This window comes from Miniopterus natalensis, chromosome 3, assembly GCF_054644295.1.
Source record: "Miniopterus natalensis isolate mMinNat1 chromosome 3, mMinNat1.hap1, whole genome shotgun sequence".
NCBI classification, from domain to species: domain Eukaryota; kingdom Metazoa; phylum Chordata; class Mammalia; order Chiroptera; family Miniopteridae; genus Miniopterus; species Miniopterus natalensis.
The window spans coordinates 22,926,246-22,942,189 of NC_142083.1; the positions used below are offsets into that span (position 1 = coordinate 22,926,246).

The 15,944-nt window shown below is 41.4% G+C and overlaps 1 long non-coding RNA gene across 1 annotated transcript in view; it reads left to right on the forward strand.

The window, feature by feature from the left end:
* Positions 1–1,851: 1,851 nt before the first annotated feature.
* LOC107540556 (uncharacterized) overlaps positions 1,852–15,944 on the forward strand; it is a 113,173-nt gene continuing 99,080 nt past the window's right edge. Inside the window, exon 1 of the long non-coding RNA XR_015714249.1 lies at positions 1,852–1,975. This is a non-coding gene — a long non-coding RNA (uncharacterized LOC107540556). The remainder of the gene's footprint in view (positions 1,976–15,944) is intronic.

The window sequence follows — 15,944 nt, forward strand, 5'->3', positions numbered from 1 at the left end:
GACAGGCAAAGCCCCTAATCTTAGGGAATTTATATTCTGGAAGCGGGAGACAAAGAAATGGGTGAGTAAATGTTGGTATGTGTGAAGTTCTTGGAAAGGTAGCAGTGTGATAGTACAGAGAGCAACTGCAACTGTGGGTTGTGGGTGAGGGGATGGGGTGTTGTGGACATCTGTCAGGGTCGTGGCTACCACTCTCTCCCCCATTCTCACCAGGTGAATGCTCTGCTCTGCTGTGCAGCTTTGCTGCCTGCCCCTCGCTGTCACCTTGCTCTGGTCAGCCCTGAAACTTGCCCCGCGTGCTTGGAGAGAGATGCATTGTAGCTCACTGCCAGGGCGGTGGTGGGCAGACGCAGATGTATTCCAGGTGGATTTGTAGAGGCATCAGGTTCTATGCAGGGTCATGTATAATTTGCCACTTTTGGGGTTTCTCCTTCAGTTTCTCAAGAATTAGATGATGCTTGATCCTGCAACCTCAAAGTTTCATAGAAGTATTGTGATTCACGGAACCTGCAATATCTTCAACCGTTTTTTAAAATTGTGCCTTTAAGTAAGAACTATTCAATGAGGTTTGTTCCTGTAGAGGTTATTGTGGCTTCCCTGACTGGCTGGTTTGAATTTTTATCAGTTACTAGGTTGAGGATATGATCAAATTTGCACATGACACAAGGAAGAGAATGGCAGCTACCATGTTTGATGTCAAAAATAGGGCTCAGAAATGTCTGTGCAGATTGAAATCAGGGATGAGTACTAATCTGGTAAAATTTAAATTGAAAAAAACAAACAGAAATAGAAATATAGCTTCAGGTGATGCAGCCTGACAGGAGCCATTGTGAACAGAGACCTGCAGGGCCCATCCATGCTCAGGTCAGTGACTTTAGCTCATTGCCATCTGAATGCGTCTTTCCCAAAAGTATGGCCCCAGGATTGCAACCTAGGTATTCCAGGTGCGCCTCATGAGACCCTCAGTCAGTCTGGCATTCAGATTCCTTGAAATGCTTAGCTTCACATGTGTACATGAAACCAAGTTTAAAAGATTTAAGAAATGAGACTCTTTTCTATGTACACTGTGTTTACCACTGCTGAGTGAGTGGCATACACCATGACAAGTTTTAACCAAACAGAATAGAAAAAATCCAAGATTCCTGACATTTAAACCACATATCCAGGTACTTCCTCTCTGCCAAAGTACTTTCCCCGATGGCCGAATGTATGAAAGACCTGCTGTAAAGAAATAAATGTTCTCAAGTCCAGGAGTCTTCTAAGCTTGTGCTACAATCTGAATTTCCTAGCTTGGGCTTGGCTTAGTGCATTCCAGGAAAGACCTCTGAGTCATTGCAGTGTATGCTACAGGAGTCTACTTAAGTCTCAACAGACAAACAAGAAACACATAGTTTGGTTGTGTGGTGTGTCTTTCACTTATTAGGGCCACAGTGTGCCCAGCTCTTCATTAAGATGTTGATGTGATCTAGGCCACAGTGGCGAAGTCTGCAGGCCTCTGACCCGGGCCACCTGTCCCGGAGCAGGGGACACCAGGGCGCCTGCCAAAGGAGGGGTGCAGACACTGCTCCCTCCTACCTAACAGTCATTGCCCCTCTTCCTTAGTAACAGAATACCCAGTTTTTCGGGCATTGATGTGTTCAGGAACGATGGGCTCTGCTGGTTGTTTGGTCCCCTTTCTTGGGCATCAGAGTGGGTTGTGGGCATGTGACCCAGTTCTTGCCAGTGAGGTTTGAGGGACATCTGCTGGGAGCTTTGAGAAAGGTTTTGTTGCTGATGGAAGGAGCTGCTGGCGGAGTGAGGGGTAACACCTGAAGTTTTAGCAGCTACCTTGCAACCACCAGGGAAAGTGAAGATGGATGCCAAGCTACTAAGGCTGGTGGAGCAGAAAGATGGAAAGACTGTGGGTCTTTGATGATGCCACTGAGTTGCTGAACCAACCTGGAGCCTCTGACTTCAAGACATCTTGTTAAGTGAGGTAATAAACACATGTTGTTTTTAATCTGCTTTGACTTGGATATTGTGTTATTTGCCCCATGCAGCACCTTGACACTGATAGGAGGGTGTGAGGCTGAATTGGGGCGAGGGTTGCCCAGCAGTGTGTGATGGCAGGCACTTGTTTTTATCCACTTAAGACTGCATAACCTATGGACGCAGACATTGGTATGAGCAAGGCCTGGGGGTGGGATGGATGCGGGGCGGAGGGAATCAATGGGGAAAAAGGGGACATCTGTAATACTTTCAACAATAAACATAAATTAAAAAAGTAAAGTGCAGTCTTAGTAAAGTCATTTAAAGTTAGAATGCATTGCTTCTGGACATTGTGAGTTCCTTGTCACTGGAGATGTTGGAGCAGAGGCTGGGCAGCCACTGGGTGGGGATGTTGTAGAAGGGATCCATCTGTAAGCAGGTGCCGAGTCCTAAGATGACCTGAGGTGACGGTGAGCTTTCCAACCTGGGCAGGGCTGCCTGCCTGCATCCTTTCAGCCTGTTGGGTCTGGGAGCCTTCAGAGTTGTCTTCAGTGGTAAGGTGTCCAATAGAACTTAGCATCACCAAGCAGATGGCTGTGGCAACTGTTGACTCTGATATTGCAAAACAAAGCACAGGCACACCTTGTTTTATTGCACTTCCATTTATTGGGCTTCATAGATGTGTTTTTTACAATTTGAAGGCAAGACCCCCCCACTAGTAAAATGATTATGATTCACTTTATTGCGAGACTCACTTTATTGTGGTTGTCTGGAACTGATCCCACATCTCCCAGGTAACCTGTAGTCGGAATATTGGGGAAGCTGAGGAATGAAGACAAGCCATGACGCTTTCTCTTTTGCTTTTTATATTGTCTAATAAAGGACACACTGGGTAGAGCAGCAAGCTCTCATGTATTGACTCTCATGTTGAAGGTCTTTTACGTACATTATTTTTAATGCTTATATTAGCTCTGCATTGTAGATAGGACATTTGTGGGGAAAGCTCCCCTGCTCGGGAATTGATCCCATCTGTCCAGTTAGAGTAGACATTAGCAATGTCTGAATAACTGAAGCTTGGGTCCCATGCCTTTTTGAATCAGAATAACTCCTTACGCAGCCCATTTTACCCAGGTGCACCCCAGTTGGAAATGCCTTCTGTATACCTGGCTGAACCCTGGCTTCCTAGCGCTTCCTGCCCACGGGGCCCTGGGGACCACCCTTAACAAACCCAGTGTTTCCTCTATGGGCTAGAACTGCAAAGATTTGAAGTTTATTGTCCCCTATGAATCTCCCATTCTCACAGTTCTTCATATAATCCAGTCCTCCCCAGACTGCTGACTCTCCTCTTAACAGAAGTAGGTTTTAAATTATCTTTCTGAAGTGTGGCTCCTGGAGCCAGACACAGCCCCCAGGTGTAGTTGGACCAGCAACCAGTGCAGAGGAGAACAGGCAAACATCTTTCTGGCTCTTGAACTTGCCTTCAAATAAGACCGACATTGCTACTCTGAACTCACATGGAATTTTTACTTATGTGTCTAAGTGATCTGTCCCATCTCATAGTCCAATACAAACCACATCAGTAGAGTTACTGTTTTTGACCCAAATGAGTTTTAAGTTTTTGAAGCAAATGAAGAACCTTAAATATATTCCTTTATAAATTTTATGTTAGACTTTCCCTACTACTATGGGTTTTTAAGGGACTCTGGGATCCTAAGTGGTTGTCCCTGTGGACTTTACGCCACACACAACTTTAATAATTATGCTATCAGTGTCCGCATTCACATTGTTTGAAAGAAATAGCCACAAATGTTGAATGAGACAGAGCTCTGAGACCTCCCCACCCTATAAACCATACACGCCTACAATTTGATGAATTTGAACGTAGCATACCTCCCTGAAACCATCGCCATAATCAAGGTCATAAGCATGTCCATCACCTCCAAAAGTTTCCTCCTGCCCTTTTGATATTGTTTTTTGTTGAAAAGAACACTTAACGTAAGATCTACCCTCTTAACAAATTTTGAAGTGTGCAATACTGAATGGTTCACTCTAGGCGCTGTATTGTTCATCAGATCTCTAGAACTTAATCAACTCCCTATTTCTCCTCCCCCAGCCCCTGGCAACCAGCATTCTACTCTGTGCTTCTATGAGTCTGATTATTTCAGAATCTTCACATAAGGGAGATCACGCAGCGTTTCTTGTGACCGGCACACTTCACGCAGCCTCGTGTCCTCCCCGTTCACCCATGTCGTCACATAGTGCAGGAGTCTTTGCTCCCTTTTTGCAGGCTTGCAGAAACCTTCCAGGCCAGCCTCTCTCCCAAGGTAATGCCATGCTCTCCAGTCCATAGTTTTCAGAATTGATCACCCTCACCTTTTCAAGACTCACACTGATGTTTGCATACCGCTGTAGCTCTCTGGCACCTCTCCTGCTCTACACAGTATCTCCAGTATCCCCCAGTAAAAATTTGGCTGTTTCATTTATTCATTTTCTCAGTTTTCTGGGCATTATTTTATGCTAAACATGCTTGGAGATTGGACTCATTTAGAGCAGGTAACTGCCACAGCTGTCTCTGTGGATTAAAAATCCCAAAGTTGGAATACATTTTACTATCTCTTCTGTTTTTTTAAACTTCCTTTTGCTTTTTATGCCTGTGAAATTCTTACAGTGCTGGTTTCTTCCTGAGTAAATGCATCTAAGTTTGTAATTTTTAATGAGAAAGTTTTCTCTTAGCATAATCACTCATTGAGGAAACATTTCTTTCCACTCATAATTTTGCATATATAGTATGTCAATTAAAAACTAAGTTTTTTAGGAATGGTGAATTTCAAATATAAAACAATGGATTTCACATTTATCACATTGGGGATGGTAAATTCCAAATATAGAGCAATGAATTTCACATTTATCAATAAATTTCACATTTATCACCATTAAATAAAAAAAATATTTTCCATTTAATAGTTTTTTTCCACCCATCAATTCAGCTGGGATGACTTTTCTCCTATTCCCGCTGTCATTCACCTTCATGTCTTTTGCTGTCCTGATTCTCTTGCATCCTGGGCCCTGTGGGTCCCAGCTTGTGTCATGTGCTCTTTCTGTCCTTGATGGGGTTTTAGGCCCTTTCCTTCCACATTTTAATTTTTTTGAATACAATTTTCTATTGAAAAATTCATGCCCTAATAAAGCCTCTTGTCATTTTGTTTTGTTCGCATTTAAGTAGGCGTCCTCTTGTTTTTTTGTGTTTTATTTTGTAACCTATCTGCTGATGCAGCATCGCTTTTGTTTCCAGTAAATGAAAGGAAAACATTTCCACTCACTTAGTAGTTAGGCAAAGGGAAGGAAAGAGCTTGAGTGCTCAGCAGTTCTCCGAGATGAGATACGTACGTGATGGATTTACATTTTATTCTGCTTCATGGTTTGGTTCACGTGTCGGCATTTTGTATCTTCAGTAGTTTGCTGATTATTTGTTCAGGTTTTTACTCAGTGTTTTTTAAAGACATGAATTTTGATCATATATAAAGAGAATTTCCATTAAAACAAGGTTCTGATTTTTTTTCAGGCATAAAGAATTGCGTTGTTACAGAACATAATGGATTATGTTTAGACTGATATGAACAAACAAATATTTCCAATTACCCATATGACTCTTGGTCAAGTCCTGCAGACTGCTAGCAAAGATGAAAATAGTTCAGACCGATTATGATGAATTCTTTCCCAGAATCAAATGAATTATTGCTGGAATTAAAATGAGAAAGAGAATTTTACAGTTCAATTTGTATGTGGAAGGAAATGATGAAGGACAGTGATTTGCTATTTACATTTTTCCCCATAGTAGCAGAAAGTTTCAAAGTGGGCTTGATGTATTTTTCTTTCAATTTTCAGTCCTTTGTTCAGAAAAACTAATATTCTGGCCTCCAAAAAGAGAAATTTCTTCCAAGTATAGGCTGATCATGATACCATCTATAAGTACTATGCAGAAATGTTTTAATGTAATGTTTTAAGGTGTTAATGGTAGAATATGAGAGCTATAGACTTTGAAAAATTTGAGTATAATTTACATACAGAAAATTTCACCCTTTTTAGGTTACAGTGATGTTTTGACAACACAGTCAGTCACACATCAACTACACAATCAAGATATAGAATAGTCCCATTACCCGCAAAATCCCCTCGTGGTCATCCCTTCTCCCTACCCTACTCCCTGGCAATCATTGATCTGTTTCCTCTCTATAATTTTGCCTTTTCCAGAGTGTCATATAGATGGAATCACACAGAATGTAACCCTGGGAGTTGGCCAATCTTACTTAGTGGAATGCATTTGAGATCATCCAGGCTGCATGTCTGTTACTGTTCATTGCTGAGCATGGCTGTATGAATGTACCTGACTTTATCATTCAGCAGTAGAAAACCATTTGGATTTTCCCCAGTTTTTGATGATTATGAATGAAGTCACTCTACACATTTGTTTACAGGCTTTCTTTTGTGAACATAAATTTTTGTTGAAGCTGAGTGGATACCTAGGAGTAGGATTGCTGGCTTGTATGTTAACTTTATAAGGAACTGCCAGACTGTGTCTGTGCCATTGGCATCCCCAGCGATAGCGTGTGACGGTTCCAGTTGCTCTGCTTCCTCATCAGCACCTGGCTTTCTCAGTTTTTCCCCCATTCATTCTAATAGATTTGTATCAGTTTCTTATTAGGGTATCATTTTGCATTTTGTGGAGCATTTTTTCTGTAACCTTATTTGCTACCGATGTATCTTCTTTGGTGAAGGGTCTGTTCAAATCTTTTACCTGTTTTAAAAGCTGGATTGTTTAAAAAAATTTTTTTATTGAATTTATTGGGGTGACATTGGTTAATAAAATTATGTAGGCTTCAGGTGTATAATTCTATAGTACATCAACCGTATATTGTATTTGTGTTCATCACCGCAAGTCAAGTCTCCCTCCATCACCTTTTATTCCCCCTTTACCCGTCTTACCTGCTCTACCACTTTACCTCTTGCAGTCACCATACTGTTGTCTGCGTCTGTGAGGTATTATTTCTGTTTAATCCCCTCACCTTTTTCACGCAGTCCTCCAAGCCCTCTCCCCTCTGACAGCTGTCCGTCTGTTTTCTGCATCTACGAGTCTGTTTCTATTTTGTTTGTTCGTTTATTTTGTTCATTAGATTCCACGTATGAGTGAAACCATATGGTACTTGTCTTTCTCTGACTGGCTTTTTTTACTTAGCATATCTCCTTCAATTTTAAATGATAGCCTTGCTGGGTAATGTAGTCATGGTTGTAGGTCCTTGCCTTTCATCACTTTCTATATTTTGTGTCAATTCCTTTTGGCCTGACATGTTTCTCATGAGAAATCAGCTGACAGTCTAAGGGAGTTTTCTTGTAGGCAACTAACTGTCTTTCTCTTGATGCTTTTAAGATTCTTTGTCTTTAATCTTTACCCTTTTAATTATGACGTGTCATAGTGTGGGCCTGTTTGGGTTCATCTTGTTTGAAACTTTCCATGCTTCCTGGACTTGTACGTCTTTTTCCTTCACTAGGTAGGGGAAGTTTTCAGTCATTATTTCTTCAAACAGGTTCTCGATCCCTTCTCTCTCTCTTCTCCTACCCCTATGTTGTGGATATTGTTACACTTCATGCTGTCCCAAATGTCCCTTAAACTATCCTCATTTTTTAAATTAAAAAAAAAATCCTCACTGGAGGATATGTTTTTTTTTTCATTGATTCTAAAGAGAGAGGAAGGGAGAGGGAGAGATAAAAACGTTGATGTGAGAGAGAAACATTGATTGGTTGCCTCACACACATGCCCTGACCAGAGATTGAACCCACTACCTGGGTATGTGTCTGCACCGGAAATCGAACCCCTTTGGTACACGGCATGATGCTCTAACCACTGAGAAACACTGACCAGGGCTATCCACATTTTAAAAAATTCTTTTTTTTCTTCTCTGCTCTGATTGACTATTTTCTGCTACCTTGTCTCCCAAATCACTGATTCGATCTTCTACTTCATCTAACCTACTGTTTATTCCTTTTAGTGCACTCTTCATTTCTCATTGGTTCTTCTTTATGGTTTTTATGACTTTTTTCGTGCTTACTATCTCTTTAATTAAATTCTCATTGATTTCATCCATTCTTCTGCTAAGTTTCTTGAGCATCCTTATAATCGTTTTGAACTCTGGATCTGGTAGATTGTTTGCCTTTATTTCATTTCATTCTTTTTCTTGCTATTCTTCCTTTTCCTTCATTTGGGACATGTTTCTTTGTCTCCTCATTTTGGCTGCTGCTACTTCTTTTTTATTTTCTTTTTCTCTGTGTATCAGGTAGATCTGCTATGTTTCCCAGTCTTGGTCGTAGGGTGGCCTTATGTAGTAGGTGTCCTGTGGGACCCAGTGGCACTGCCTGCTTGATCACCTGAGGTGGGTGCTCCATAAAAGTCCCTTGTATAGGTTATGTGAGGCCTGCTGTTGTAATTTAGTCTTGGTTATTATTGGTCTGTTTGTGTGTGGGGTTGATCCTAAGGTTGGCTGACTGTGAGGATTGACTCAGACCACAGTGTATGAGTTGCTATGAAGCAGAATTCACCTTAGCAGGGTTGGGAGCCTTTTGAGATCTCCTTTTGTATGTGCCCTTTATGAAACTAATTGGGTCTTGCTCTGATGTTCTCTGAAGCTCACCACTGGGTGTATTGGTTCTGGGGCCTCTTGAAGGGACTCTGGTGCAGTTCAATGTCAGACGCTGCCTGTGACTGGCCCTGGGCAACCTCTTTGGAGCTATAAAGTGATACATAGTTTGTGGCTGCCTCTTCTGGGCCTGGGTGTGCATGGGAAGGAGCAAGCTGTGCACCAAGGCCAGCTTCCACCAGCACCTAATTCAGGGGCAGGTCAGCAAAAGGCACAAGGCACCCTAAGATCTATCTCTGCCTGCCTCTGCCTGCCATTCAGTTGTTAGGCTCAGTCACTGAAAGAGCCTCTGGTGGTACTTGAGCTGCATGAGGGAGGTTCTCAGTGAGTCACCAGGTACGGGCGAGTGGTGTTCACTGGATTGATACAGGTTCATTCTTGATGCCAGTGCTGGGTCTGAGGCCACTCAGCAAAAGTTTCAGGGTATACCAAGCCTAGCGTCCACCTACAGGGTACCTGCAGGCCTTTGTGGTGTGGCAAGGTCTCAGGATTTCATCAGGGTGAGGCCAGCAGAGTTTATGAGGCCCAAGCAGACCAAGATTTGGCCGTGTGAAGGGAAGGCTCTGCACTGGTTGGGCATGCGAGGGAAAAATGGCCTCTGTCCTGGAGCCCCACAACTCGGTATGTCCCAGATTCTGCCAGGAGCCACAGCTCAGCAGAGGAGGGCCTCCAGGAGTCTGAAGGTTGTAGCTAGTGGATCTCTCATGAGGGGGAGCACGGGTCAGGCTTGAGGGAAGGGGAGAGTAGTTGCCTTAGCCCCAGATCCATACAACTCAGTCACTGATACCCCCTGAGTCTGCCTGGACCTCTACACCCCAGCTGAGGCAGCTGACTCCTCAGCAGGGTGAAAGCTCTGCAGAGTGGGGTGGCAGGAAGTCTAGAGGGTGGGGCAATTTCATTTCCCCAGGCTGATGCTGTAAGGAGGGGAGTGTTCTACCCAAGAAAGATGGCATCTGTGGAATGGGAGAGGGACTCAGCACAAGGATCCTGGTGGCTGTCCCTTCAGCTCTCTCCCCAGAGCCACAAACCTCAGTCTCTCCTTATGCAATTAAGTCTACTCTGCCCTCCCTCTGCTGGAGCCCAGGGTGAGTGGCTGTGGAAGAGATTTTTTGGTCTTTGCTTTTAATTCTATTACTATGGTGTTTTACAATGATTGATTTTCATATATTGAATCAACCTTGCCTTCCTAGAATAATTTTTTAATGTTACTGTGTTCAGTTTGCTAGTATTTTGTTGAGGATTCTTGTGCTTACAGTCCTAAGGAATATTGGTGTGTAGTTTTCTTATCTTGTGATGTCTTTGTCTGGTTTTGGTATGGGGCAATACTAGATTCCTAGAATGAGTTGGGAAAATGTTTCCTGCTCTTCTGTTTTTTTGGTAGAGTTTGTGAAAGATTGACATTAATTCTTTTTTAAACATTTGGTGGAATTTACCAGTGAAGCCATTTGGTTACCTGATGCTTTTGAAAATAATAAAATCTGTATTTAGTTTTACATACATCAAGGAATAATATATTAATTGTGTCATAGTTTGATTATCACCTTAATAGTTTGCTTATTTAACTATCTTTAGAAATAACTCATCTCCCAAATGAATTGTTTAAAAATCAGATCCATCACTGACTGGCTAGTTGCAAAATTTAGTCAGACCAAGGAGTTATGTTTGATAGACTCAGTTCTCTTTTAACTGATTAAAACGATTAATTGAGCAAAACCATTCATTCAGTAGACATTTATTGCACATCTATTATGTGTTAGATTTAGAAGAGAACTTTTGACATGAGGATAATGTTCTAATTTGCTGCTGCTGGAGAGACTTTAGCTGTAATGTACATAATCAATTGTGCACTAGTAAAAGTGGAAGTTTTAAAAATATGATTAAAAAAAATATCTCTTTATTGATTTCAGAGAGAGGAAGGGAGAGGGAAAGAGAGAGAAACTTCAATGATGAGAGAGTAATTGATTGGATGCCTCCTACATGCCCCCTACTGAGGCTAGAGCCCATAACCCAGGCATGTGCCCTGACTGGGAATCGAACAGTGATCTCCTGGGTCATAGGCTGATGCTCAACTGCTGATCCACACTGGCCGGGGAAAAGTGGAAGGTTTTGATCACTCAAAATAATTGTTCATTTGATAATTTTTTTTTAAGTTATGATTTTAATTTGCCCTACTCTTTATCTTCTTATTGGGTGTTTAATTATTTATTCCTTCTTGAAAACCTGGTTACTACTTTCCACTTGCTAGTCTCATTGTTTGCCAAAATATAAGATAAAAGATTATTTAAAATTTCTGGTCTTTCTGAGCTTGTTATATCTCACATTTTGTTCTTTAAGTCATTAATTATGATTTAACAAAGGTGAGTTGACCTCAGGACTTTAATTAGTAGGCATTTATTTTTAAGATAATTGCTACCACCATGGATCAAGGAAGATAAACATGAAAACAGACTCTAAGAAAAGTTTCTAATTGCTAATTTGGTAATTTCTTATAGTTCACTTTATTGTTGTCTCTCCTTGAAACAAAGCCAACCATAAAGAGAATATTCTTAGGTGGATAAAAACATGTCTCTCATATACTATAAAAAAGTAAACTGATCTCTAAAAAGTTTGATTTTAATAACCCCAGTTCAGAGAATTGCAAAGTATTCCTCAATCTGAAGGACATTCTTAGAGGTGGAAAGAAAGGAAATTGTGCCACTGAGAAGCAAATGAAAGTCTCAGAGTGAAAAATCTGTAGCAGGATGAATCGTCAATCACTCTTCAAGGTCTAATTCTTCCTACTGAATTTTCTCCTTTTGGTCCAGTGACACATTCAGTGAAGGATCATGATTTTATACAATTAATTTCATGACTACGAGTACTGAAAAAAGAGAGGTTATTAAAACTCGGGAGACCTCGGAGTTCTAGTAAAACCATTAAGAAGGAACTGATGTGATAATAAAATGAGAAGCATTTCAAAACTTATCAGTCTAATAAAGAATATTACCAGATATCTTGCCATAATAAAAATCTTTGAAAATGAAACAAAGGGAAAAACCCCCACCAGCTCAGATTAAAACTCTGTTGTGATGGGTTTGACCCTCATTAAATTAGCCAAGATATTTCAAAGAGGATATTTAATTACCGGGTGATTTGTAACTAGCTTCATGGGAGAGTTACAGAGGAACTGTAAGCATCTGACATCAACACTATAAACACAAAGTCTAGCCACAAACGTTGTCCACCTTTAATACTCACCTGGCTTTTCAGTGATTCACTTACAAGCACTTTCCTCTGCAAGGAAGTGAGTTCCATGTATGTTGCATTGAAATGACACCACCATTCTGCCAAGAAGCACAAAGCATTTCATCTGTATGAAGGCAGTTTGATGTCAAGAACTGCTTTGTTCCAGATGGCAATATGTACGGGCCTCCCACCTCCATTTTTACAGTCCTGAAGGGAATACAGGATTAAGTATTCAACCTTGGACTCTAATTCTTGAGTTTCCGGAATTGTGCCGATTCTATCTTGTTTCCACACAGGATTATAGAGCACACAAAACTTGCATTTCACAACCACCAGAAAGCATAAAATGAACCTCTGAGAAAATTCAAATAATCAGAATCACAGAAATGCCAGGTGCCCTGTCCTGCTCAGTTGTCTGCTCTCCTTCAGCACCCCTTACAGATGTCTGTCTCCTCAGTACTCTTCCATTCCTGGTTTGCTTCTTCCTCCCTTGTATCCTTTCTCCAAGGCTCCCCTCCTCCCAGGACCCTCAAGCCACTTCTGAATGCCCAACAATATCTTAGAAATCTCACTGCAGATTCCTCTCTCCACAAAAGGTGCGCTTTCCCATAGTAATCTACAGTAATTATACAATTGGAATGGGCTTTAAGGAAATTTAATTCAACTCCTGCATGTTAGATGAGAGGCAAGTGAGAAGTGATGTGCCCCAGGCCATACAAAAAGTGGCTGGAGCCCTGGCCCATTTGGCTCAGTGGTTAGATCGTCAGCCTGAGGACTTAAGGGTCCCGGGTTCGATTCCAGCCAGGGCATATACCTTGGTTGCAGGCTCGGCCTGGTTGGGGTGTGTGTGGGAGGCAACCAATCGATGTGTCTCTCTCACATTGATGTTTGTCTCTCTCTCTCTCTCCCTTCCACTCTCCCTGAAAGAGCAATGGGAAAAATATCCTCGAGTGAAGATTAAAGAATTAAAATAAACCCAAAGTGGCTGGACTGGAGTGGGAATGCAGATGTCTTGGACATTGCTAAGTCCCTGGTAAATTAATCCACACTAGGCAGGTAAAAGCCAATGCTGACTCACTGTCAAGTCTCTAAAATGTTTTGCAGGAGTATATAAAGCCATTGGATGAATTAATATGGTACATCTTCTTAGAGCATCAATTCGACTACAACTATTATTGGAAAATAAGTATTGTGTTGATTAAACTATTGTCTTTCAGTTCCCCTCACCCTTCCATGTTCAGTGTGGTGGTGTTCGGGCTGCTTTGTCAAACTGTCCCCTTTTAGGCTCTGCCAAGAGGTAGCGACAGAGGGTGGCTACAGGCTAGGGGAGGAAGGAGGGACATACTTCTCCCATTTGTTTCCTGTCACTGACCGCCCAGTGATGGGTTCTTACCTTGTTGCATCAGATGTCTCAGTAGCAATGATTGCTTTCAGTTTTTGTTTTTTTCCCTATGTGCCCAGAACCAGTGTCATTGGTCTCCTTAGAAGTGCCCTTAGAAGCACCCACACTGGCGGTTCATGCCCCCTCCTCAGAGACCTCGGTCCTCCATGGGGCTCCTCCCTCTGCTCCTAGGGTTTAATAATCCCAGCCTCTTCCCTTTGTTCCCCATTCCTGGTGTGTTAATTGTTTGATAAATTATGATCTCTGTGAACCTCAGTGTCCCCTATTAGCATTTTTTTAGGTCACCAATGCTTGGTTATCAATTTTTTATGTTAAACTCCCTGTTAAAATAATGGTCTGATTTCTGCTTTCTGATTAGACCCTGACTGATACAAGCACTTCAATCAGCACTTTCTGTTATATTAGAATAATTACAAAAATCTCTGGAGTAGAACAGAAATTTTATTTACATTTAAAAGGTGAAGCAGGAATGTCTTCAAAGGAATTTCACATCTCTTCAGAAATTTCTTCTGTATGCCCTTCTGGACATCTTCATTGCCTTCTGTTAGTGGGAAGTTTGAGGAGCATAGACTTAATGAGTTATTCCTGAGGGCATACTAATGCCAGGATGGGGAGACTTCTAGAGACTAACGTCTTCATTTAGAGATGGAGATGGCAGTTTGGTTGGGAGGATAACTATTAGCAGCTCTCCACAAATTTTACTTATGAGCAGGTCAGATTGTGTCTTCAGAGATGAAAAAGTGTGTGGCTTTAAGTGATGCTATTCAAGCAATGATCAGAAAATGTCAATGGATTGGTTTCAGAAGCACTGTTTTCCTGAGCTCTATAAAACTCTGAGAGAAAGTTTCCATTCAGGCTGAGTTGCCTACCCCATATGGACTGGGTAGCTCATGCGTGAATCAGAGCTTTAACCAGCCCTTGGAGATGGCATAAGTCACAGCTTCTGATTGGAGGCAGAACTAAACTAGCAGCTGTGGTTTGTTCTGTTCACTGATCACTGAAGCTTCTGTTTCACACTGTAATACTCGTGCATATGCTTGGTGGGCTGATGGAGTCTTGTTTGCAACTCCCAGAGAAGACATAACCATGGAGCGTTACCTTTCTTGAGTAGGCTCCCAATGTTCTCGAAGTAAGTAAGGCAAGAGAGCAGGAAGAGAGGACACTCGTTCTTGAGAGTGTATCAAAGATTAAATTGTTCATAATGCAGTTTGCTATCAGAAGATGAATCAGTCTTGCATTTCTAAAGTCATAAACCTAATATAAATGGGTATAACTAGATATAAATGGGTACGTAGCCTCCTCCTTGTACTCCAAAGAGAAAACCAGGGCATGGAAGTTATACTGTGGCCAAAAGGAAAGAAATCTCCAGTAGTAGTTGGGTAAGATATGTGAAATAGGTCAGAATCAGTGGTTACACAGGTAAGTTTGGGTCAGGCCCATGAGGTTATGGAACTAGGTGTAGCTTTCTTCTATTGTTAAATGTGTAAAGTTGAACCAGGATGAATGACAAGGGAGTCTTTATAGGAAAGGAACTCCTAAAAGGGCAACCTGAGCATTGTGTTGAAGAAAAGAGGAACAACTTCATACCTTTGCCTGATTAATGGGCAGAAGTTGAGAGCAGAGAGCATCTGTGATAGGAGAATTATCTATACAAAATACCAGATCTTTCCAGATGAGCTGTCATATGCCTCCCTAAGTCATGGAAGTGCAGAAGATGAAACTCTGGCATGCTAGAGCTGGTTCCCTAACAGAGATACCCTTCTCTATTTACAGGGAGTTCTTTGGACGCCACGGCTCATATCTTCTAAAATAACCAAGCCTAGAGTTAGTTCACCTGAGACACAAAAACTTAGACACAACACAGAGTAAATCCACTTACTGAATTATATTTTTAGAAATAAAAGCCATTTTCCCCCAAAGTGTATTTCAAGGTACATGAGTTCCCTGCGATGCTCCTGAGAAGTTCTGCAGTGAAGAAACCTGTTAACATTTTTATCCATCTTTTTTTTTTTTTTTTTTTTAACTTTATTGGAACACAGTTGTTTTTTGCACATAGCATCTCTTAAAATCCAATGGAAGTTGCATTTTGAAGACTAGCCTGGGAAAGATCCTAAGGTGTTCTCACACATATAGAAACACAAACAAAAATTGGTGTCTTCTTTTTGGGTGTGGTGTTTTGGAAAGTTTGTTGGAGCTTATTCTTAGGTATCTTGATCTAACAAATTGAGTGTGATAATCATAAGGACTGTTTACTATTATTTTGACATTCTTCTTTCCAGGCACATGGTAGGATTGGACTTCCATAAACCCTTGAAGTTAGGCATGGCCATGAGACTTGATTTGGTCAGTAAAATGTGGGCAGAAGTCTCTAAGATTTAATGCATCAATTACTCCATTCACTTCTTCTTGCCACAACAGTTCCAGATGGTGGAATCTTTTTCACACTATATTCCTTAGCGAAGATGACATGGAACAGATCCTGCTCTTTGCCCTCCCACCAATTGATGCATAATGGACATGTCACATAAGAGAGAAATAATTATTTATTTTTTCTAGCCATGAAATTGTGAGGTGGTTTTCTACTGTAGTGTAATTTAGTTTATTCTGACTGATAACAAAATTTGCTACCAGGAGTGGGTGCTAACAGAGCAAGGAAATTA